Source organism: Tamandua tetradactyla, chromosome 9 (assembly GCF_023851605.1).
Source record: "Tamandua tetradactyla isolate mTamTet1 chromosome 9, mTamTet1.pri, whole genome shotgun sequence".
Taxonomy (NCBI): domain Eukaryota; kingdom Metazoa; phylum Chordata; class Mammalia; order Pilosa; family Myrmecophagidae; genus Tamandua; species Tamandua tetradactyla.
Genome location: NC_135335.1, coordinates 109,124,642 through 109,147,899, shown reverse-complemented (window position 1 = coordinate 109,147,899; position 23,258 = coordinate 109,124,642). Strand labels below are relative to the sequence as shown.

The window sequence follows — 23,258 nt, the reverse complement described above, 5'->3', positions numbered from 1 at the left end:
TTCTCTGTTTCTTTATTGATCCTCTGTCTAGATGTTCTGTGCATTGATGAGAGTGGGGAATTGAAGTCTCCAGCTATTATGGTAGATGTGTCTATTTCTCTTTTCAGTGTTTGCAGTTTTTGCCTCATGTATTTTGGGGCATTCTGGTTTGGTGCATAAATATTTATGGTTGTTATGTCTTCATGTTGAATTGTTCCTTTTATTAGTACATAGTATCCTTCTTTGTCTCTTTTAACTGTTTTACATTTGAAGTCTAACTTGTTGGATATTAATATAGCTACTCCTGCTCTTTTCTGGTTGTTATTTGCATGAAATATCTTTTCCCAACCTTTCACTTTCAACCTATGTTTATCTTTGGGTCTAAGATGTGTTTCCTGTAGACAGCATATAGAAGGATCCTGTTTTTTAATCCATTCTGCCAGTCTATGTCTTTTGATTGTGGAGTTCAATCCATTAACATTCAATGTTATTACTCTTTGGGTAGTACTTTCCTCTACCATTTTGTCTTTTGTATTTTATATGTCATATCTAATTTTCCTTCTTTCTACACTCTTCTCCACACCTCTCTCTAGTGCTCCCTTTAGTATTTCTTGCAGAGCTGGTCTCTTGGTCACAAATTCTCTCAGTGATTTTTTGTCTGAAAATATTTTAATTTCTTCCTCATTTTTGAAGGACAGTTTTGCTGGGTATAGGATTCTTGGTTGGCAGTTTTTCTCTTTTACTAATTTAAATATATCTTCCCACTGTCTTCTTGCCTCCATGGTTTCTACTGAGAAATCTATACATAGTCTTATTGGGTTTCCCTTGTATGTGATGGATTGCTTTTTCTTGCTGCTTTCAAGATCCTCTCTTTCTCTTTGACCTCTGACATTCTGACTAGTAAGTGTCTTGGAGAACGTCTATTTGGATCTATTCTCTTTGGGGTGCGCTGCACTTCTTGGATCTGTAATTTTAGGTCTTTCATAAGAGTTGGGAAATTTTCTGTGATAATTTCTTCCATTCATTTTTCTCCTCCTTTTCCCTTCTCTTCTCCTTCTGGGACCCCTACAACATGTATATTTGTGTGCTTCATATTATCATTCAGTTCCCTGAGTCCCTACTCATATTTTCCCATTTTTTTCCCTATAGTTTCTGTACCTTGTTGGATTTCAGATGTTCCGTCCTCCAGTTCACTAATCCTAACCTCTGTCTTTTATATCTACCATTGTAGGTTTCTATTGTTTTTTTCATCTCTTCTACTGTATCTTTCATCCCCATAAGTTCTGTGATTTGTTTTTTCAGACTTTCCATTTCTTCTTTTTGTTCGTTCCTTGCCTTCTTCATATCCTCCCTCAATTCATTGATTTGGTTTTTGATGAGGTTTTGCATGTCTGTTTGTACATTCTGAATTAATTGTTTCAGCTCTTCTATCTCGTTTTAACTACTGGTTTGTTCCTTTGACTGGGCCATATCTTCAATTTTCCTGGTGTGATTTGTTATTTTTTGCTGGCGTCTAGACATTTAATTACCTTAATTAGTTTATTCCGGTGATTGTTTTCACTTCTCTTACCTAAGGTTTTCTTGCTAGATGAATTTGTTGTCCATCTGTTCTTTGACCTTCAGTTCAGCTTTTTCTGGACCTCTAGCTTAGGTTTTGTTTAACAGAGGATAATTTTTCAGCTCTTGTTTTCTTGTTTCTTGCCCTGCTTGTATGGTGCCTTTTCCCTCCCCACCCTTAGGAGGGTCTACATAGGTATTTTAGACTCGAGCTGGGTTTTCCCGGGCTAAACTGGCCTCCTATCAGGGGCAAGGAGTCATCTGCATCAGTTTTCCCTGAGGGTGAGACCCAGCAGATTAAAAGACTTTCCTGTGAATTCTCTGGGCTCTGTTTTTCTTATCCTGCCCAGTATGTGGTGTGTCTGCCTGTGGGTTGCACCAGCAAAAGACATTGTGGCACTTTTAACTTTGGAAGACACTCCCTGCTGGGGGCGTGGTGGAGATGGAGGAGAGGTTGTAGGCTGGTTTTAATGGCTTCAAATTGCCAAGCCCTGGGGTCTGAGTCCTTGATGGAGGGATTCCACCTTAGTTGGGCTTCACCCCTCCCCTGGGGAAGGCACAGGTGGAAGACAGCCCTGAAAGCAGCCCGTTTCTGCCTATGCCTGGGGCAGTTGCAGCCTGAGAAGTCCCACCACTGAATCCAGAGGCTGCCAAGTCTCCCTAGAGATACAGTCACTAAAGCCCCCGTTTCCTCCCCTTTCCTCTTTTTCTGTGAGCCCAATGTTCAACCTCTGCCTTGACCAGGTTTAGAGTCTCTTTCCTTTCCCTCTGGGAAGCCGCCTGTGGGGGAGGGGCGCCAGGCACCGGCCGCCGCTGCTTGGGGAACTCACGGTTTTGGGGAGGCTTGCAGCCGGTTCAGCTGGTCCTGACTGGAGTACGCTGTGTGTCTGATCACTGACGTGGCTCCGGGAGCTGTTCTGTACTGTTTCTGGTTATTTAGTAGTTGTTCTGAGGATGAACTAAAATGCGCACATTGCTAAGCTGCCATCTTGGCCCCTCCTCCTCAGTCTTTTTTTTTTTCAAGGGCAGGCACCGGGAATCGAACCCAGGTCTCCAGCATAGCAGGCAAGAACTCTACTTGCTGAGTCACTGTGGCCCACCCTACAGTCTTACGTTTTATTTTTATTTTTTAAAAGTTTTATTCTAGTAAAATTTTAAGTAACATAAAATTTCCCTTTAACCACATTCAAATATATAATTCAGTGCTGCTAATGACATTCACAAGTTTGTGCTATCATCACCACTGTCCAGTACTAAAACTTTCCATCAACCCAAATACAGAAACTGTGTACAATTTAAGCATTAACTCCCCTTCCCTACCCCTGACCTCAATCCCTGGTAACCTGTATTCTAGTTTCTGATTCTATGAATTTGTTATTCTGATTATTTCTTATCAGTGAGATCATATAATATGTGTTCTTTTTTGTCTGGATTATTTCACTCACATGATATCTTGGAGGTCTTCCATATTATTGTGCATGTCATAACTTCATTCCTTTTATAGCTGAATAATATTCTGTTGTAAGTATATACTACATTTTATTTATCCATTCATTGGTTAATGGACACCTGGATTGCTTGCATCTTTTGCAGTTGTGAATAATGCTGCTGTGACCATTGGCATGCAAATAGATGTTTGAGTTCCTGTTTTAAACTATTTTGGGTATATCCCTAGAAGTAAAATTACTAGATCCTATTGTAATTCTCTATTTAATTTTCTGAGGACTCACCGAACATCTACCACAGCAGCTACACAATTTTATATTCTCACTAACAATGAATGAGTGCTCCTATTTCTCCATACCCTCTTCAATATTTGTAATTTTCTTTCCTTTTAAGAAGAAAAAAACCATTCCAGTGGGTGTGAAATGATATATCATTGAGGTTTTGATTTGCATTTCCCTAATAGGTAATGGTATTGAGCATCTTTTCACGTGCTATTTGGCCATTTGTATATATTCTCTGGAGAAAAGTCTATTCAAGTCTGTTTTGTTGGGAGGGGTTAATGATCTGGGAATTGAACCTGGGTCTCCTGCATGGAAAGTGGGCATTCTAACCACTGAACCACCTGTGCACCTTCAAGTCTGTTTTTAATTGGATTGTTTGTCTTTTTATTTTTGAGTTGCAGAATTTTTATATATATATACTGGATATTAAACCCTATTGAAAATGTTATTTGCAAACTGTTTCTCCCATTGTATAGATTGTCTTTTTTTTTTTCATGATAAAGGCCTTTGATGCACAAAAGCTTTAATTTTGGTGAAGTTCCATTTATCTATTTTTTCTTTTGTTGCTTGTACATTGGATATAAAGTCTAAGAAACTGTATCTCCTCACAAGGTGCTGAAGATGCTTTCCTGTGCTTCCTTCTGAGAATTTTATAGTTTTATGCTTTAGCCCATTTTGAGTTGATTTGTATTTCTTATGAGATAGGGCTCCATCTTCATTTTTTTTTTTCAAATGGAGATCATCTTTTGAAGAAACTATTCATTCTTAATCAAGTGGACTTGGGTCTCTGTCTAAAATCATTTGGCCATAAGCATGAGAGTTGATTTCTGAGCCCTCAATTTGATTCCATTGGCCTATATGTTGTTCTTGTCCACAGTTTCTTACTGTGACTTCGTAATATTTTAAGATCAGGAAATGTGAGTTCTCCAACTTTGTTCTCTTTCAAGACAGTTTTGGTTTTTCAGGGTCCCTTATCCTTCCATGTAATTTTGATGATTATTTTTTCCATTTCTACAAAGAAGGCTGTTGGAATTTTGACTGGGATTAAATGAAATCTGTAAATTGTGGGATAGAATTGACATCTTAACAATATTTAGCCCTTCCAATTCATGGACATGGATTGTCCTTCCATTTATTTAGTTCTTCTTTGTTTTTTTTTTTTTAAACAATGTTTTGTATTTTTCTATGTGCAAGTCCTTTACATCCTTGATCAAATATATTTCTAGATATTTGGTTCTTTTAATTGCTATTGTAAATTGAACTTTTTTCTTAGTTTCTTTTTCTGATTGTTCATTTCTAGTATATAGTAACACTACTGATGCTTGTGTGTTGATCTTGTACCCTGCCAATTTGCTGAATTTGTTTGTTTCACTCGCTTTGTTGGCAGATTTTCAGAATTTCCTGTATATAAGAACATATAATCTGCAAATAAGGAATGTTTTACCTCCTCCTTTCCAGTTTGAATGCCTTTTGCTTCTTTCTCTTGCCCAATTGCTCTAGCTAGAACTTCCAGCACAATATTAAATAACAATAGTGATAGTGGGCTTCTTGTCTTGTTACTGATCTTAGAGGGAAAATGTTCAGTCTTTCACTATTAAAAATTATGTTATCTGTGGGTTTTTCTTATATGCCTGTTATTACGTGGAGGAAATTTTCTTCGATTCTAAGTTTTCTAAGTGATTTTACCCAGAAAGGATGCTGGGTTTTGTCAAATACATCTCCTGCATCAATTGAGATGACTTTGTGGTTGTTTTTCCTTTGTTCTTTCCTTTGTGATGTAATTGATTTTTTGTGGTTGAAACACTCTTACATGCCTGGAATAAATTCCACTTGATTACAGTGTATAATTCTTTTGATGTGCCATGGATTTAGTTTGCTAGTATTTTGTTGAGTATTTTTACATCTATTTTCATAAGGGACACTGGTCTTTAGTTATCTTTTCTTGTGGTTTCTTTATCTGGTTTCAGTATGATTGTGATGTTGGCCTCATAGAATGAATTAAAAGTGCTCCCTTCTCTTCAGTTTTTTGGAAAGAGTTTAAGCAGTATTGGTGTTAATTCTTCTGGGAATGTTTGTTAAAATTCGTCTGTGAAGCCATTTGGTCTTTGGCCTTTCCTGTTGAGAGGTTTTTGATTATTACATCAATCTCTTTAATTGTAATTGGTTTGTTGAGATCTTGTATTTCTTCTTGAGTCAGTTTAGGCAGTCGTGTGTTTATAGGAGTTTGTTCATTTCATCCATGTTATCTAATTTCTTGGCATATGTCCTTTTTAATTCAGTGAGATCAGTAGACATGTCCCTCTTTTCATTTCTGATTTTGGTTACTTGTGTCCTCTAAATTTTGTTTTGTCAGTCTATGTTTTCTAATTTTAATGCTCCTTTGAAAGACCAGCTTTTCATTTTGTTGATTCTCTGTACTATTTTTATTCACTATTTCATTAAGCTCCACTCTAATCCTTCTTATTTCCAACCTTCTGCTTCCTTTTGTTTTAGTTTGCTCTTCTTTTACAGGATCGTCCAGTTTTGAGGTTAGGGCTTTGATTTGAGATCTTTCCTCTTTTTTAACATAAGCATTTAGAGGTCTAAATTTCCCCCTTAGGACATCATTTGATTCACTCCATAACTTTGGTAGATTATGTTTTCATTTTTATTCTTCTGGAGGTATTTTCTAATTCTCTTGTGATTTCCTGTTTAACCCATTCATCGTTAAAGAGTGCATTGTTTAATTTCCACACATTTGCGAATTTTCTATTTCTCCCTTTGTTACTGAATCTTTTGAAATAGACCACCTTTCCCACTTGGGTGCTGTCTTTAGTGACCTAATGCAGGTAGTCCCTTGCCCGAGGCTGCAACTGCTTGTTTCTCATGCCTTCCCAGTTGTCTATATGCCTTTTTTTTGTCCTCAGGATAAATGTTGGGAAGGTGCACTTGAGACATTCTGTACTCAGTCGCTCAGACTTCTACCCATAGATTGGCTCTGACATGCATGTACCCCAGCAGGTGTTCAGGGCTTACCCTGCTTCCTCTGGAACCCGGCCAGGGACCCACAATGGGAGCACAAGCTGGCTCTACCCTGCTTTGATGAGGGGCCAGCAAGGGTGCCAGGAGCATCTTCTTTAACAGTTTTCTGCAGTTTTGAGGAATGTTATTGTCTTTAAGATTTCTCTTTCACCTTTTCCCAAGGGATATGAGAACAGTGTTCACCCTCAGAGCGGGCCCCCAGTGATCTGAAGTTGCTGCTAAAAAGTACAGGTATGCAATCAGACCACACCCACTTGGAGTTTGGAGGACTAGTCTTTTTTTTTTTTTTGCATGGGCAGGCACCAGGAATTGAACCCGGGTCCCTGGCATGGCAGGTGAGAACTCTGCCACTGAGCTTCTGTGGCCCACCTTGGAGGACTGATCTTTATGTCCCACCTTGGCACCAGGAAGCTGTACCAGTAATCCGAGCACCAGTCCCAGCTGCTGCCCACCATAAAGCTGGGAGAGGGTGTGGTAGCCACTGTAGGGAGGGTAAAACTCACTGGCATATATTGCAATTTATCATCCTCTTCCTTCTGCTTCAACCTGGATGCTATAGTGTTCCACTAGACTTTGGAGTTTCAAAATAGTTGATTCAAACAGATCCTGCAAGTTTAATAGGTGTTCAGTACAGATACTGAATCCTGGAGCTTCCTACTCTGCCATCTTCCCACAATACTCCTGGACTCCCTCCTTACTATTTCTCAGTTCTTCCATCTCCCATGTAAGCAATTCCCTGAATTAAGTTCTTTTTGTTTTAAATACCTAATGTGTTTTATGCTTTCCTAGCTTGAAAATATTCCTACAAGTTGACTCTCCTTAATAAATTTATTACAGAGGTAGGAGCTCTTGTAGCCAACTGTTCTAATTTGCTAGCTGCCAGAATGTGATACACCAGAAACAGAATGGCTTTCAAAAAGGGGAATTTATTAAGTTGCTAGTTTACCTTCCTAAGACTGTGAAAATGTCTAAAGTAAGGCAAGGCTGTAGAACTATCCAATCTAAGGCACCAGCAAGAGTTTACCTTCACTCAAGAAAGGCAGATGAAGTTCACGGTTTCTCTTCGACTAGAAATGCACATGGTGAACATGGTGGTGTCTGCTAGCTTTCTCTCTGGTTTCTTAATTCATGAAGCTCCCCTGGGGGTGTTTTCCTTCTTCACCTCCAAAGGTCTCTGGCTGCCTGGGCTCTGCGGCTCTGTGGCTCTGTGGCTTTTTCCAAAATGTTTCCTCTTTTTAATGGATCCCAGTAAACTAATCAAGACCCACCTGGAATGGGTAGAGTCACATTTCTTTCTAATCAGAAGTTAAGGGTGGGCCACAGTGGCTTAGCAGGCAAGAAGGCTTGCCTGCCATGCCAGCCCGGGTTTGATTCCCAGTGCCCGCCCATGTTAAAAAAAAAAAAAGATTAAAAGTTAATACCCACAATTGGGTATGTCACATCTCCTTGGAGATAACCTAATCAAGTTTCCAACCTACAGTACTGAATAGGGATTAAAAGAAACAGCTGCCCCCACAAAATGGAGCAGGATTAAAATATGGTTTTTCTAGGGTACATAATCCTTTCAAACTGCCACACCAACTCTCTCCCATTTTGAACAAGTCTGTCCAAGAATGAAATCAATACAAAGGTAATGGAGTCAAAAGATGTAAGGAAACACATTATTATTTTATATAAGCCTTTGATTAACCATTACCTGAAGCCAGAGTAATCCCTGGACTTCTAGGTTACTTGAATGAATTAAACCATTTTCTGTTTCAGTTTTAATTGTTGACTGCTAATTAGAAATTATAGGCCATATATATTCTTTGATCCATGCAGGTGATTCACATTCCATTTTAAACTCACGTTTCCTCATGGGTAATATCTCAATGACATGATATACTTATTTGTGTTTTTAAAAGAGAGATTTTCTTATGGTCTCTCCTTTTTAATGTTCTTTCTGTCTTTTAGTGTGTGACTACCCTTTTCTTTCTGAGCTGCCACATTCTGACAGTCTTATATATCCAGCATTTCAGTGGAAAGGACAAAATGAAAAATTTATGTCATTCACATGACAGACCTGAAAAACTAGCCTCTAATTTAAATATTGCAAAAAATTGAGTTATATGCTACATAAGTGACAGGAGAATGGGGCTCTTAATCTATGTGAAAGGAAATTGGATTCAAGTTGTTTTATCTCTTGCAGATGTTCAACATTATTTTTGTCAGCTAGTAGTTAAGTTGAAGAGAGACATCTTTCTTAGAATAGAAACATGAAATAATAATGCCCTCCAGCATCATCTCATCATGCTAAGCCAAGAGATGGATGATATCCTGATGTGAAAAGATGCAAATGATACTGAGTTTTGAAGTATTTGTTGGGAGTGTAAGAGAGGTTGAAGTTTTGTTCTACAGTATACTGCTTCTGCAGGGAAAAGATAATCCCAGAAAATCACTGTTAAAAAAAAAGAGATCCCCCCAGACCAGTTTTCCAAGGGATTTATTTCAGAAAAGAATTCAGTGAAAATTTGGATTAAAAATTTGAGAGACCCCTGCATTCTATATGATAGCTTCCCTTGCCAAGCATTTTTGATGATGGTGATGATAATGCTGATAATTATTGAACATATATTTTGTGTAGATCCTAAGCTAAGAACTTTACATTCATTATTTAATTCAAACCTACAAAAACCTTGTGAGGAAGGTATTTATTCCATTAGTTTTCAGATGATCAAAAAGGCTCTAAGAAGTTTAGTGATTTCCTTCAGATCACACAGAATTGTGATTCTAATCCATATATTCGATTTTAAAATTTGTGTTTTTAAATATGATACTCGTCTGACACACTAGATAGGTGAATTATAACTTTCTAATAATAATTCATAGTATGAAGGCACTCTCACTGTTGGTTAAAATGAGTGTGATGGGTTTCTTGTTTATAAGAAGGAATGGAGCAGGAAGTGGGAATGGAAACAAAAAATTCATTTTATTTAAATTTTATGGCCAAGAGGCATTTATAAAGACCACAAATATTCAATAAGAATGCCTCATGTGTCACCTAGTGTACATGTGTGCACACATACACATACTATTTTTGAGAGCTTATTATATGCAGGACATTTTCGACAAATTATCTTCTGTCTTAGATCAGGTTCCCTAGACAGCAGAGTCTGAGGCAAAGAACAAAATGCTCATAATTTATTTGGGAGGTAAAAACCCATAGAAGCAAAAGTGAAAAGAAACTAAAGTGATACAAGAGATGTGAAGCAATAGAAAGTTCCTGCACTGACTAGTGCTTTGTAATGAGCTGAACAGAGAAAAGGACAGGTCATTCAGCAAGTGTGTTTGCAAGACATGAGGGGCTTTTCTGGAAAGGCTCTGTAGAGAAGCCACGCCTCAGAAGAGTTGATTGGAGAGAGGAAGGAGGGGCAACTTATTTTCTTACATCCCTCCTATCTCCTATTTTCTACTGGTTAAAGTTTGTTCAACTGAGAGTCAATTTCCTCATTGCCAGAATGCAAGATTCTATGTCTTGTGATTTCATGCTTGTTTCAGATCTGGAAATAGCAGGAAATAGCAGAATAACAAATTCCAGGCATGCAGCTGGTTGGTTGTGCAAAGCTAACCTAGGAGGAAACTCTCCTAAAGGAAGTAATTGTTTGGTTCCTAGTGACATAGCTGGGCTTGGGAGGCAAGAACACAGAGACTATCTAAGGAGGAGCATAAAATCCCAAGAGGTGATTATTATATTTCTCGCTTTACAGCTGAGGACACAAGCTAATTTGCCCAAAATCTCAAAGCAGGTGAGCAGCCGAGTCAGAGTTTGAATCCAGATCAGTTTGCTTTTAAATTCCATGCTCTGTTCAGTGTGCTACCCGTATTCTCTTGTTATGCTTTTAACTTACACTAAATATAGTATATATAAATTAATAAATAGTTCTTGTGCAAGATACAAAAAATAAATAAAGAACAAAATAATCATGATCACTAGACTCAGAAATAACCACTAAAGAATCTTTTTAGCATAGAATCTCTTAGTTTTTCTATAATATTTTTGCATAATTGATATGTAAATACTGTAGCTTATCATGCTGTTTGCATTGATCCATATATCAAAGGTGTTATCCTATACCAATATAAACTTCTATCATTTCCTAAAAGCACCTGAATATAGCATAACATATTTTGTAGGAAACAGGTCTTTAATCCACTCTCCTTTTACTACAGAGGGCCAGGGAAGTTCCTAGGTGAGAAAGATGGTAAATGTGCTGGTTTGAAATTTTATGTACCCCAGAAAAGCCCTATTTTCTTTCTTAATCCAATTTTATCAGGGCATATCTATTGTTTAGGCTGGAAACTTTGATTGGATTGTTTCCATACAGATGTGACATACAGTTATGGGTGTGACCTTTTGATTGGCTGGGGATGTGACTTTATCCATTCAAGGTGGGTCTTAGTTAGTTTACTGGAGACCTTTAAAAGGGGAAACATTTTGGAGGAAGCTTAGATGCTTAGAGAACATTTACTTCAGAGCCGACAGAGATACAGACATTTGGATATGCTTGGAATGCCAGTACAGAGAGAGCAGATGCTTAAACAAGGACATTTGGAGATGCAGAGACCAGGAGACATCTCCATGTGCCTTCCCATAAGATGCTAAGCAAACAGAACCCAGAGGAGAAAACTGAAGGCTCACAGACGCTTAGAGTGGAAACTATTCATATCAGGAGCTGGAGGCATGGAACAGGGAACAAGAACCAGCAGATGCCAGCCATGGCTTCCCAGATCAGCCTTAACTTGAGTCAAGGTACCTTTCCCTAGATGCCTTGGTTTGGACATTTTTATGGCCTTAGAACTGTAAACTTGTCACTTAATAAATTCCCTTTTTAAAACCATTCCATTTCTGGTATATTGCATTCTGGCAGCATTTAACAAACCCACACAGTGAGTAACTGGTCTAATCTCCTTGTAAACACACTAATGACAGATCTCCTGACAAATTAAGTGGGTTTTGCTAGCAGAAGAGGACTTAAAAAAATTTTTATTGAAAAATCTTCACACACGTACAGTCCATACATAGCATACAATCAGTGGCTCACAATACCACCACATAATTGTGTATTCATCACCATGATCATTTTAAAACACTTACATCACTCCAGAAAAAGAAATAAAAATAGAAAAGAAAAAAACTCATATATCCCATATCCCTTACTCCTCCTTCTATTGACCACTAGTATTTTGATATACCCAATTTATTTTATTCCGTATCTCCCTATTATTTATTTATTTATCCTTTTTTTAAAACTCCTCTGTCCATACCCTGGATAAAAGGAGCATCAGACACAAGGTTTTCACAATCACACAGTCACATTGTAAAAAGTTATATCATTATATAGTCATCTTCAAGAATCAAGGCTCCTGGAACACAGCTCAACAGTTTCAGGTACTTCCCTCCAGCCACTCCAATGCACCATAAGCTAAAAAAGGATATCTATATAATGCATAAGAATAACCTCCAGGATAACCTCTTGATTCTGTTTGAAAGTTCTCAGCCACTGAAACTATTTTGCCTCATTTCTCTCTTCCCCTTTTGGTCAAGAAGGCTTTCTCAATTCCACGATGCTGGGTCCCAGCAAATTCTGGGAGTGCTCCCACTATTTCCAGGGAGATTTATACCCCTAGGAGTCATGTCCCATGAAAAGGGGAGGGCAGTGAATTCACCTGCTGAGTTGGTTTAGAGAGAGAGGCCACATCTGAGCAACAAAAGAGGTTCTCTGGGGGGTGACTCTTAGGCATAACTTTAAGTAGGCTTAGCCTATCCTTTGCAGTAACATTTCATAGGGTTGAACCCCAAGATCAAGAGTTCAGCCTACTGAATTGAGTTTCCCTACTTCTGGCAAGGATATCAGAAATTCTCCTCCTTTGGAGAAGCTGAATATTTCCTCCTTTCTCCCCAGTCCTCCAAGCGAACCTTGCAAACACTTCTTTATTCCATTGCCTAAATTACTCTGGGATGTATCGGGGCATCACACTAACCTGGAGAAACCAACAAGACTTCAAACAATTCCATATACTTATGGTGTTCAACTAAACTGACTACACAAGTTAAATTAGGTAATGAGGTACCCAAAATATAAATTTTACACCAAATAGACGTCTCTCCCTTTGCTCTCATGCAAAGATTGAAGTATTAAAATATGGATCATATCATCCTTTACCCTATATTTTAATTTACTGTAGTCCTATCCAGATCACCTTCATTCATATCTCTAGTCTAAGTCTGATCCCTTTTTCAACTTTTTAAACAGTTCCTGTATAGGGTAATGCTGACTTTCATAGCATCAGTGATCTAACTCTGAGTCTCAGGTGTCACATAAATACCTGAAGTCTTAGGGACTACCAGGTTATAGACAAATAGCTCAGTATTTCAGAATTTGGAAATAACAATTACAACTCCTGAATATATGATATATGACTGCTATAAGAGTTTACAATCTAGGAATAGGCCATATCCTGATAACCCATGCCCTTGACTTCAATTCTCTGAGTTTGCATATTATAATTAATCCATTTGAGTGAGGCATGATAATATTCATCTTTCTGTTTCTGACATCTCATTCAGCACACTGTCCTCAAGCTTCATTCAGCTAGTGGCCTGCCTCACAACTTCATTTCTTCTTGCAGCCACTGAGTCATCTATTGTATGTATACACCACAGTTGCCCTTCTATTCGTCAGTTGTTGTACCCTTAGGCCACCTCTATTCACCATGAATAGGACACTGCTACCATGAATACCAGTGTGCAAATGTCCGTTAGTATCCCCACTCTCAGTTCCTCCAGGTATGTACGCAGCAATGGGGCTGTAGGATTCTATGGCAACCCCACTCCTAGCCTCCTGTGGAACCATCACGCTGCCTGCCAGAGGAGCTGCACTTCTCAGCTTCCCTACCAGCAGTGAATAGGGTATCTCTTCTCCACATTTTCTCTAATGCTTGTTTCCCTGTGTTCATTTTTAAACAGCTTTATTCACACACAATACAATCCAACCTAAGTAAATAGTCATGCCTTCACCACCATAATCTATATGAAGACATTTTCTTTTCTCCTATGTACAAACCATACTCCTCACCCATATCCCCACTTGTGACATTTATTTTTGGCATAATGCCTTTGTTACATGCAGTAAAAGCATATTACAATGTTACTGTTGACTATAGACCCTAGCTTGCATTGACTGTATTTTTTCCTACATACAGTCCCATTTTCAACACCTTGCAATGTTGACATTCATTTGTTCTCCCTCATGCAAAAACATTGTTATATTTGTACACTTAATCACCATCGTTGTCTACTCTATGCATTCTAAAGTTATACCGTCTCAGACTTTATCCTCTATCTTTCCTTCTGGTGTCATGTATGCTCCAGCCTTTCTACCTCAATCATACTCACATTCAGCTTCAATCAATGTACTTATATTATTGTGCTACTATCAGGTAGTATTGTGTAACCATTTCTGAATTTTTACAGTTAGTCCTGTTGCACATTCTGTATTCCATCAGCACCAAATTCTACCTTATTTCTATCTCCTGATAACCTGCGTTCTTAACTTTAACTCTTAAAATTCACTCATTAATGTTAGTTCATATTAGTGAGACCATATAGTATTTGTCCTTTTGTTTCTGGCCAATTTCACCCAACATATTGTCCTCAAGGTGCACCCATGTTGTTACGTACTTCATGACTTTATTCTATCTTACAGCTGCATAAAATTCCACTGTATGCATATACCAGAGCTTGTTTAATCACTCATCTGTTGACAAGCATTTGGGCTGTTCTACCTCTTGCCAACCATAAATAATGATAATGCTGCTATAAACATTGGTGTGCAAATGTCTGTTTGTCTCCTTGCCTTCACTTCCTCTAATTATATACCTACCAATGGGATTGCTGGATTATACGGTAATTCTACAGTTAGCTTCCTGAGAACTGCCAAACTGCCTTCCAGAGCAGTTACACCATTTTACATTCCCACCAACAGTGCATAAATGTGCCTCTTTCTCCACATCCTCTCCAGAACTAGCTGTTTTCTATTTTTTGGTTGTGATCATTTTGGTGGGTATGAGATAATATCTCATTGTGGTTTTGAGTTGCATTTCTCTAATAACCAGTGAAGTTGAGCGTCTTTTCATATGTTTTTTAGCCCCATTTGTATTTCCTCTTCTGAAAAGTGTCTGTTCATGTTTTTTGCCCATTTTTAATTGGGTTGTTTGTCTTTTTGTTGCTGAGTTGTAGAACCTCTTTATATTTTCTGGATATTAAACCATATTATCTGAAATGTGTTTTTCAAATATTGTTGCCCATTGTGTAGGCTGCCTTTTTACTTTCCTGACAAAGTTCTTTGATGGCCAAAAGTGTTTAATTTTGAGGAGATTCCATTTATTTATTTCTTTTTTACATTACTTATGCCTGGGGTGTAAAGTCTAGGACACCAACTCCTATCACAAGATTTATAAGATATTTCCCTATATTTTCTTCTAAATGTTTTATGTTCTTAACTCTAATGTTTAGGTCTTTTATCCATTTTGAGTTAATTTTTGTATAGGGTGCAAGATATGGATTCTCTTTCATTCTTTTGCTTATGGATATCCAGTTCTCCAAACACACTTTATTGAAGAGGCTGCTCTGTTCCGGTTGGGTTGCCTTGACTACCATATCAAAGATCAATTGTTCATAGATGAGAGGGTCTATTTCTGAACACTCAATTTAATTCCATTGGTCAGTATATCTATCTTTGTGCCAGTACCATGGCTGTTTTAACCATGGTAGCTTTGTAATATGCTTTAACATCATATACTGTGAGACCTCCCACTTTATTTTTTCCTCAAGATATTTTGAGATATTCAGAGCCCCCTGCCCTTCCAAAAAAATTCAGTTATTTCTATTTCCTCAAAATAAGTTGTTGGGATTTTAATTAGTATTGAATTGAATCTATAAATCAATTTAGTAGAATTGACATCTTAACTATGTTTAGTCTTCCAATCCATGAACATAGTATGCCCTTCCATTTATTTAGGTCTTCCATGATTTCCTTCAGCAATTTCTTGTAGCTGTCTGTGTATAGGCCTTTTGTATCCTTACCTAAATTTATTCCTAAATATTTGATTCTTTTGGTTGCTATTGTAAATGGAATCTTTTTCTTGATTTCCTCCTCAGATTGCTCATTACTGTTGTATAGAAACACTACTGATTATTGGGTGTCGATCTTGTACCCTGTCACCTTGTACTCATTTATTAGCTCTAGTAGGTTTGCTGTAGTTTTTTTGGATTTCTGATATATAGTATCTATTTTAGTTTGCAAGCTGCCAGAATGCAATATACCAGAAACTGAATGGCTTTTAAAAAGGAAATTTGTTAAGTTGCAAATTTACATTTCTAAGGCCATGAAAATGTCCAAATTAAGGCAAGGTTATAAAAACACCCAATATAAGACATCCATGGAAAGATACCTTGGCTCAAGAAAGCTGATGATGTTCGGGGTTTCTCTCTCAGCTGGAAAGGCACATTATTGACTTTCTCAAAGAACCAACTTCTGGTTTTGTTGATTTTCTCTAATGTTTTCATATTCCCCATTTCATTTATTTCTTCTATAATCTTTATTCCTTCTTCCACTTTGTTTGCTTTGTTGTTTGCTGTTCTTTATCTAGTTCTTCCAAGTGAAAAAATAATTCCTCACTTTGTGCTCTTCTTCTTTTTAAAACATTTTCTATTGTTAAATATAACATATATACAAAGAAAGGAAATGAAAAGCAATAATTTTCAAAGTACACTTTAACAAGAAGTTACAGAAGAGATTTCAGACTTTATCTTGGGTTACCACTCCACTAATTCAGATTTTTCCTTCTAACCACTCCAAAACACTGGAGGCTATAATAATTTTTTTCTTTGTTCTTTTTTTTGTGTGAAAAATAGCATATACACAAAAAGCAATTAATTTCAAAGCACATTGCAGCAGCTATTTATAGAATAGATTTCAGTGTTTGGTATGGGTATAATTCCACAATTTTAAACTTTTATTTCTAGATTCTCTAAGATACTAGAGACTATAAGAAATATCAGTATAATGATTCAGCAATCATATTCATTTATTAAACTCTACCTTCTCTGTATAACTCCGCAATCACCTTTGATATTTCTCCCACTCTTTAGGGGTATTTGGACTATGCTAATTCTAACTTTTTCATGTTGGAAGGGGCTGTCAATAGTATGGGATATGGGGATGAAACTAGCTGATGCTCTGGAGAGGTTGACCCTTCTGCATTTCAGGACTTATCTGGTCCAGGGACCCATCTGGAGGTTGTAGATTTCTGGGAAGTTACCTTAGTGCATGGAACCCTTATAGAATCTTATATAAAGCCCTAAGTTTTCTTTAGCATTTGCAGGAATGATTTTGGCTGGGGTTTGGCAAGTTATGATAGGTAGCAATGTCTAACTGAAGCTTGCATCTGAGTGACCTCCAGAGTAGCCTCTTGACTCTATTTGAACTCTCTTAGCCATTGATACCTTATTTGGTACACTTCTTTCCCCCCTTTTGGTTAGGATGGCATTGTTGATCCCCCAGTGCCAGGGCTAGACTTTCACCCCTGGATGTCATGTCTCACATAGAGGGGAGGGCGATGATTTCACTTGTGGGGTTGGGCTTAGAGAGAGAGAGAGGCCACATCTGTGCAAGGGGAAGGAGAGAGGCCACATCTGTGCAAGAGGAGCAAAAGAGGTCCTCCAGAAGTAATTCTTAGGCATACCTATGGGTAGGGCAAGCTTCTCTGCTACATACAAAAGCTTCAAAAGAGCAAGCCTCAAGATCAAGGGGTTGGTCTGTTGATTTGGTTGTCCCCAAGGTTTGACATAGCATTAAGGATTTCCCCAGTGGTAAAATTTAATAGTTCCATATTTTTCTCCCATCTCTCACAGGACTTTTGCCAACATTCTTTGATTATCTGCTTGATATACTCTGGGATTTATCCAGGCATTACATTAAGTTATACAGGATTAAAGGTCCTCATTCTTATTCTGGGCTCCCTGTGTTTGGATGATCTATCCAGACAGGTTGAGTTAGATTATGTGCTCCAGAAAAGTTAGGTTCTGGATAGAATATAACTTTCTTCCTTTGGTTCAAAGAATAGATGAGGTTCTAAAACTTAGACAGTGTCTTCCCAGCATTATGTCCTCAAGGCTCATCCATCTTGTCATGTGCTTCAGGACATCATTTCATCTTACTGCTGTACAATATTCCATTGTATGTATATACCACATTTTGTTAGCCCACTCATCTCTGGATGGGCACTTGGATTGTTTCCATCTTTTGCTGATCGTGAATAATGCTGCCATGAACATCAATGTACAAATGTCTGTTTGTGTCACTGTTTTCAGCTCTTCTGAATATAAACTGAGTAGTGGTATTGCCAGGTCATAGAGCAAGTTGACATTTGGTTTCCTACGGAACCTCCAAACTGTCTTCCATAGTGGCTGTACCATTATACATTCCCACCAGCAGTGCGTAGTACCCCAATTTCTCCACATCCTCTCCAACATTGCAGTTTCCTGTTTGTTTAATAGCAGCCATTCTTATAGGTATGAGGTGATATCTCTTGTAGTCTAGATCTGCATTTCCCTTTATAGCTAATGAAAATGAGCATATCTTCATGTGCTTTTGTGCCATCTATATTTGCTCTTCAGAAAAATGCCTGTTTATATTTTTAACCCATTTTATAATTAGGTTGTTTGTTCTTTTGTGTTGAGTTGTATGATTTCTTTATGCACAAAATCTTTATCCAAAGTGTGATTTCCAAATATTTTTTCCCATTGAGTTGGCTGCCTCCTCACCTTTCTGACAAAGTCTTTTGAGGCACAAAAGCATTTGATTTTAAGGAGTTACCATTTATCTATTTTTTATTTTGTTGCTCATGCTTTGGGTATAAAATTTAGGAAGCTACCTCCTATTACTAGGTCTTGAAGATGTTTCCCCACATTTTCTTCTAGGAGCTTTATGGTACTTGTCCTTATATTTAGATGTTTGCTCCATTTTGAGTTAATTTTTATATTGGGAGTAAGGTAAGGGTTCTCTTTCATTCTTTTGGCTATTGATAACCAGTTTTCCCATGCTCATTTATTGACAAGACTATTTTGTTCCAGTTCAGAGGATTTGGGCAACTTGTTGAAGGTTAGTGGACCATAGATTTGGAGGTTTATTTCTGTGCTCTCAATTCAATTTCATTGGTCAATACTTCTTTCTTTGCACCAGTACCATGCTGTTTAGACCACTGTGGCTTTATAGTAAGTTTTAAAATGAGGAAGTGTAAGAGTAACTTTGTTCTTCCTTTTTAGGATGTTTTTAGCTATTCGGGGTCTCTTTCCCTTCCAGATGAGTTTGGTAAGTAGCGGGGCTGTGGAGGTGTGGTGAGGGGCTGTGGGGGCAGGGTGCAGCTCAAGCAGGCCTTGGGCTTAGGTGCAGTGTCCAGCATAGGGGACATAGACGTAGGGCACAGCGGGAGGTAGGTTGGGGGGCTGTGCAGATGCATGGGGATTGGTGGGCATGTGGAGCATGGGGGTCATGGGTATCAGGGTGTGAGGTAGGTGGCACAGAGGTCAGGACACAGGGAGGGCAGGGTGCAGGTGTGTCCTTGCACAGGTGTAGGGATCCAGGGGACTTGGGATGCAGATGTGTATGTGTGTAGGGGTGGGGCCCAGGTCGTGGGGGTTGTGGAATGTGGGTTGGGGTGGGTGATGTCAAGTGGGTAGGGCCCCAGCACAGGGGCACAAGTGTTGGGGGGGTTGGAGCATGGGTGCATGGTGTGCGGGGCAGGGGCTATGTGGCAGAGATGCACACATGAGCACCTGCTAGGTGTGGGAGCAGGGCGGTTATGTTAGGGGGTTGGGTAAGGTTGTTCACATGTTCAGGTCAGTGAGTAGGGATGCAAGGGTCAGGAGTTCAGTGAGTGGATGCATGGGCCTCTGGTAGGAAGAATGTGGCTGTGTGTGTATGTGGTCTGGGGGATGGGGCCCTGGTGTGCATGTATGCAGAGTTCAGGGTCAGTGGGCTGAGGTTGTGCTTGCATGGGCTGGGGCAGCTGTGGCCCTAATGTGCAGGTCAACGCTTGCCCAGAATTGGGGGGTGTCGTATGCATGTGTATGGATCTGAGAGGGCCCTATGCTAATGTACACATTTGGAGAGTTTAGGAGGGGTGGTGGGGCAAGGTTATGTGACTGTACGGGCTGGGGGTGGGTATAGCCCGACTATGAAGGTGAGTACCCACAGCCGCAATGCAGGGGGCAGAGAGGGGGAGGTGGAGGTTTATGGGCTGGGTCTGGGTACGTGGGTCTTGGGAGGGACAGGGCAAGACTGTACGCTGTGTGGGAGAGGTGGGGCAGGCTGGCACAGGCGTGCATGTGCATGAGGTGGGGGTGTGGGGTGGGGATGAGTGGGGAGGGTGTTGGAGCTGGAGTGCTTGGAGCATGATGGGGGGAGGGTGACAGGGTTCAGGTGTGTGGGGTGTGGGAAGAGTCATGGATCACGGGTTGGGGGCAGTATGCATTGGTTTACTTGTCCTTATCTCCCTGCCCATGCACTCCTGAGGGCTCTGGGTTTCTGTTTTGAAAGGGGTAAGTGTGCTTAGGCTGTTTACACTAGCTGGATGGTCTCCAGTTCTCTTCAACTCAATTCTTCAACTTTTGCAGCCAGGGCTTCCTTATGTGGTGTAGACTGTCCCAGGTCACTTACACACTGGGATCACTGTCCCAGTATATTCTCATCCCTTCTCTATCTGTTTCTTGGAGCAGGGTGAACTTGAGGTATCCTATTCCACCATCTTCCTGGAACTCCTCTTTCTTCTTTCTTAATATAGGCACTTAAGGCAATAAATTTCCTTCTCAGAAATAAATTTGATGTGCTGTGTTTTCATTTTCTTTAGCCTGAAGATATTTACTGGTTTCTCTTGTAATTTCTTCCTTGACCCACTTGTTGTTTAAGAGTGTGTAGTTTACCCTCCATATATTTGTGAATTTTCTGGCCCTCTGCCTGTTATATTGATTTCCAACTTCATTCTACTATGATCCAAGAAAGCATTTTGGATAATTTCAATCTTTTAGAATTTATTGAGACTTACTTTGTGACCCAGCATATAGTCCATCCTTGAGAATAACCCATTAGCACTTGAGAAAAATGTGTATCATGCTGTTCCGGGATGTAATGTTCTGTAAATGTCTGCTACACCTAGTTCATTAATCATATTATTCAAAATCTCTGTTTCCATATTGATCCTCTGTCTAGAGGTTCTATCCATTGATGAGAGCAGCAAATTGATATCTCCAACTGTGATGATAGGAATATCTACTTCTCCCTTCAGTGTTGTCAATGCTTGCCTCATGTTTTGGAGTACTTTGGTTTGATGCAAAAATATTTATGATTGCTATATCTTTTTGTTGCTCCTTTTATTATGATGGTTTTATCTTTTTATTTTTCCTTTTATTAATACATAGTGCCCTTCTTTGTCTCTTTTAATTGTTTTACATTTAAAGCCTAATTTGTCAGATGTTAGCATAGTTACCGCTGCTATTTTCTGATTGTTGTTTGCATGAAATATCTTTTTCAAACCTTTCACTCTCAACCTATTTTTGTCCTTGTGTCTAAAATAAGTCTCCTGTAGACAGCATATAGATGGGTCCTGTTTTTTAATCAATTCTGCCAGTCTATGCTTTTTGATTGGAGGGTTTAATCCATTAACATTTAATGTTATTACTGTGAAAGCAGTACTTTCTTCTACCATTTTGTCTTTTGGATTTTATATGTCATATCTATTTTTTTCCTCTTTTTACATTTACTGATAGCCTTCATTTCTATACTCTTCTCCAGATCTCTCTCTCCTTTCTTTTCTTATCTGCCTCTGGTGCTCCCTTTAGTATTTTTTGTAGAGCTAATCTCTTATCACAGATTCTCTCTGTTTATCTGAAAATATTTTAATCTCCCCTTCATTTTCTGAAGGACTATTTTGCTGGATACAGAATTCTTGGTCAGCATTTTTATTCTTTCAGAATCTTAACTATATCATACCACTGCCTCCTTGCCTCCATGATTTCTGCTGAGAAATCCACACATAGTCTTATCAAGATCCTCTTGCATGTGATGGATTGCTTTTCTCTTGCTTTCAAAACTCTCTATTTGTTTTAGACATCTGACAATCTGACTAATAAGTGTCTTGGAGTAGGTCTATTCAGATTTATTCTGTTTGGGGTACAGTGTGCTTCTTGGATCTGTAGTTTTATGTCTTTCATAAGAGATGGGAGATTTTCAGTGATTATTTCCTCCATCATCCTTTCTGCTCATTTTCCTTTCTTTTTGCCTTCTGGGACACCTATAACATGTTATATTCATGCGTTTCATGTTGTCATTCAATTCCTGGAGACCCTGCACATATTTTTTCATTCTTTTCCCTATATTTTCTTTTGAGTGTCAGATTTCAGATGTCCTGTCCTCTAGTTCACTAGCCCTTTCTTTGGCCTTTTCAAATCTATTGTTGTAGGCCCCCATTGTTTTTTCATCTCTTTTATTGTGACTTTCATTCCCATAAGTTCTGCAATTTGTTTTTTCAAAATTTCAAGTTCTTCTTTATATTCACTCAATGTCTTCTTTATTTCCCCCCTCAACTCATTGATTTGATTTTTGATAAGATTTTGCATGTTTGTTCAAACATCCTGAATTAGTTGTTTCAACTCCTGTATTATGTATGGAAATGTTGGTTTATTCCTCTGACTGGACCATATCTTTGATTTTCCTAGTATGATTCATTATTTTTTGATGGCATCTCACATTTGATTTCCTTAATTAGTTTATTCTGCAGGTTGTTTTCACTCTTTTAACTAGGGTATCTTGTTGGATGGCATTGTTTCTATCTGTTCTTTGGCATTCAGTTCATCTTATTCTAGACTTCTGGCATAGCTTCTGTTTAACTGATTAGAATTTTTAGCTCTTATATTTCTTGTTCTTGATCTACCCAAATGAAACCATTCCCATAGATATTCCTATGGAATATATATGTCTCTCTATATAGATTGGAAGACTCATGCAGTTCTTTTGGAGTATAGCATACCTTTTCATGGATAACACTTTGTATCTCACCTTTCAGGGTCTGTTGTGACTTTAGTTTAGTTATAGGCTTGGAAAAAAAGAGGGGTGATGGGGGTGGGCCATGAAAATAATTAGAAATGTCTTTCAAGTCAATTACCTCAGGGAATTCCATTGCAGTTTCATCTGCTGTAACAGATGAGTGAGGGCTATTTCCCCAGGGAAGATGTTGGTACATGTCTAGCAGGCATTGAAGGGCTTATCTCCCCAGATGGAGGTTGGATAGTAAATTCCTCAGGGCAGACAGGAGGTCAGGAAGCTGTTTTCTCAAGGCAGGCTGGAGATTGGGTGACTGTTTCTTCAGGGCAGATCATTATAGGTTCATTTGGTAAAGACTCAGCAGAATCTGAGTATTCCCATTTGCCATCATTATCAACCCATATGTTCCTATCTATGTTTCAGAATCCCATTCCTTTCCAATTAATGGCCTCACTTTAACAGCAGACACCCTGCAAGGTTGAGATTTCAGTTTACATTGTAAATCTGCTGTTTCAACAATGAGACTCTGGGTCTTGTGTTCAGAGATCTCAAGCCTGCTTCCACAGGAAATAAGATTTTCTTTCAGGGCACATGTTCTAGTTTGCGAGCTGCTGGAATGCAATATACCAGAAACAGAATGGTTTTTAAAAGGGGAAATTTAATAAGTTGCTAGTTTACACTTCCAAGGCTGAGAAAATGTCCCAATTAAAACAACGTATCCTAGAAAAGCCATGTTTTTCTATAGAAATTCCAATCTAAGGGATCCAGTGAAAGACACCTTGATTCATGCAGGCCGATACATTTCAGGATTTCTCTCTCAAGTGGAAATTCACAT

At 38.7% G+C, this 23,258-nt stretch overlaps 1 long non-coding RNA gene across 1 annotated transcript in view; it reads left to right on the top strand.

The window, feature by feature from the left end:
* LOC143646276 (uncharacterized) overlaps positions 1-23,258 on the top strand; it is a 59,802-nt gene that overhangs the window by 30,185 nt on the left and 6,359 nt on the right. Inside the window, exon 2 of the long non-coding RNA XR_013157439.1 lies at positions 18,652-18,697. This is a non-coding gene — a long non-coding RNA (uncharacterized LOC143646276). The remainder of the gene's footprint in view (positions 1-18,651; positions 18,698-23,258) is intronic.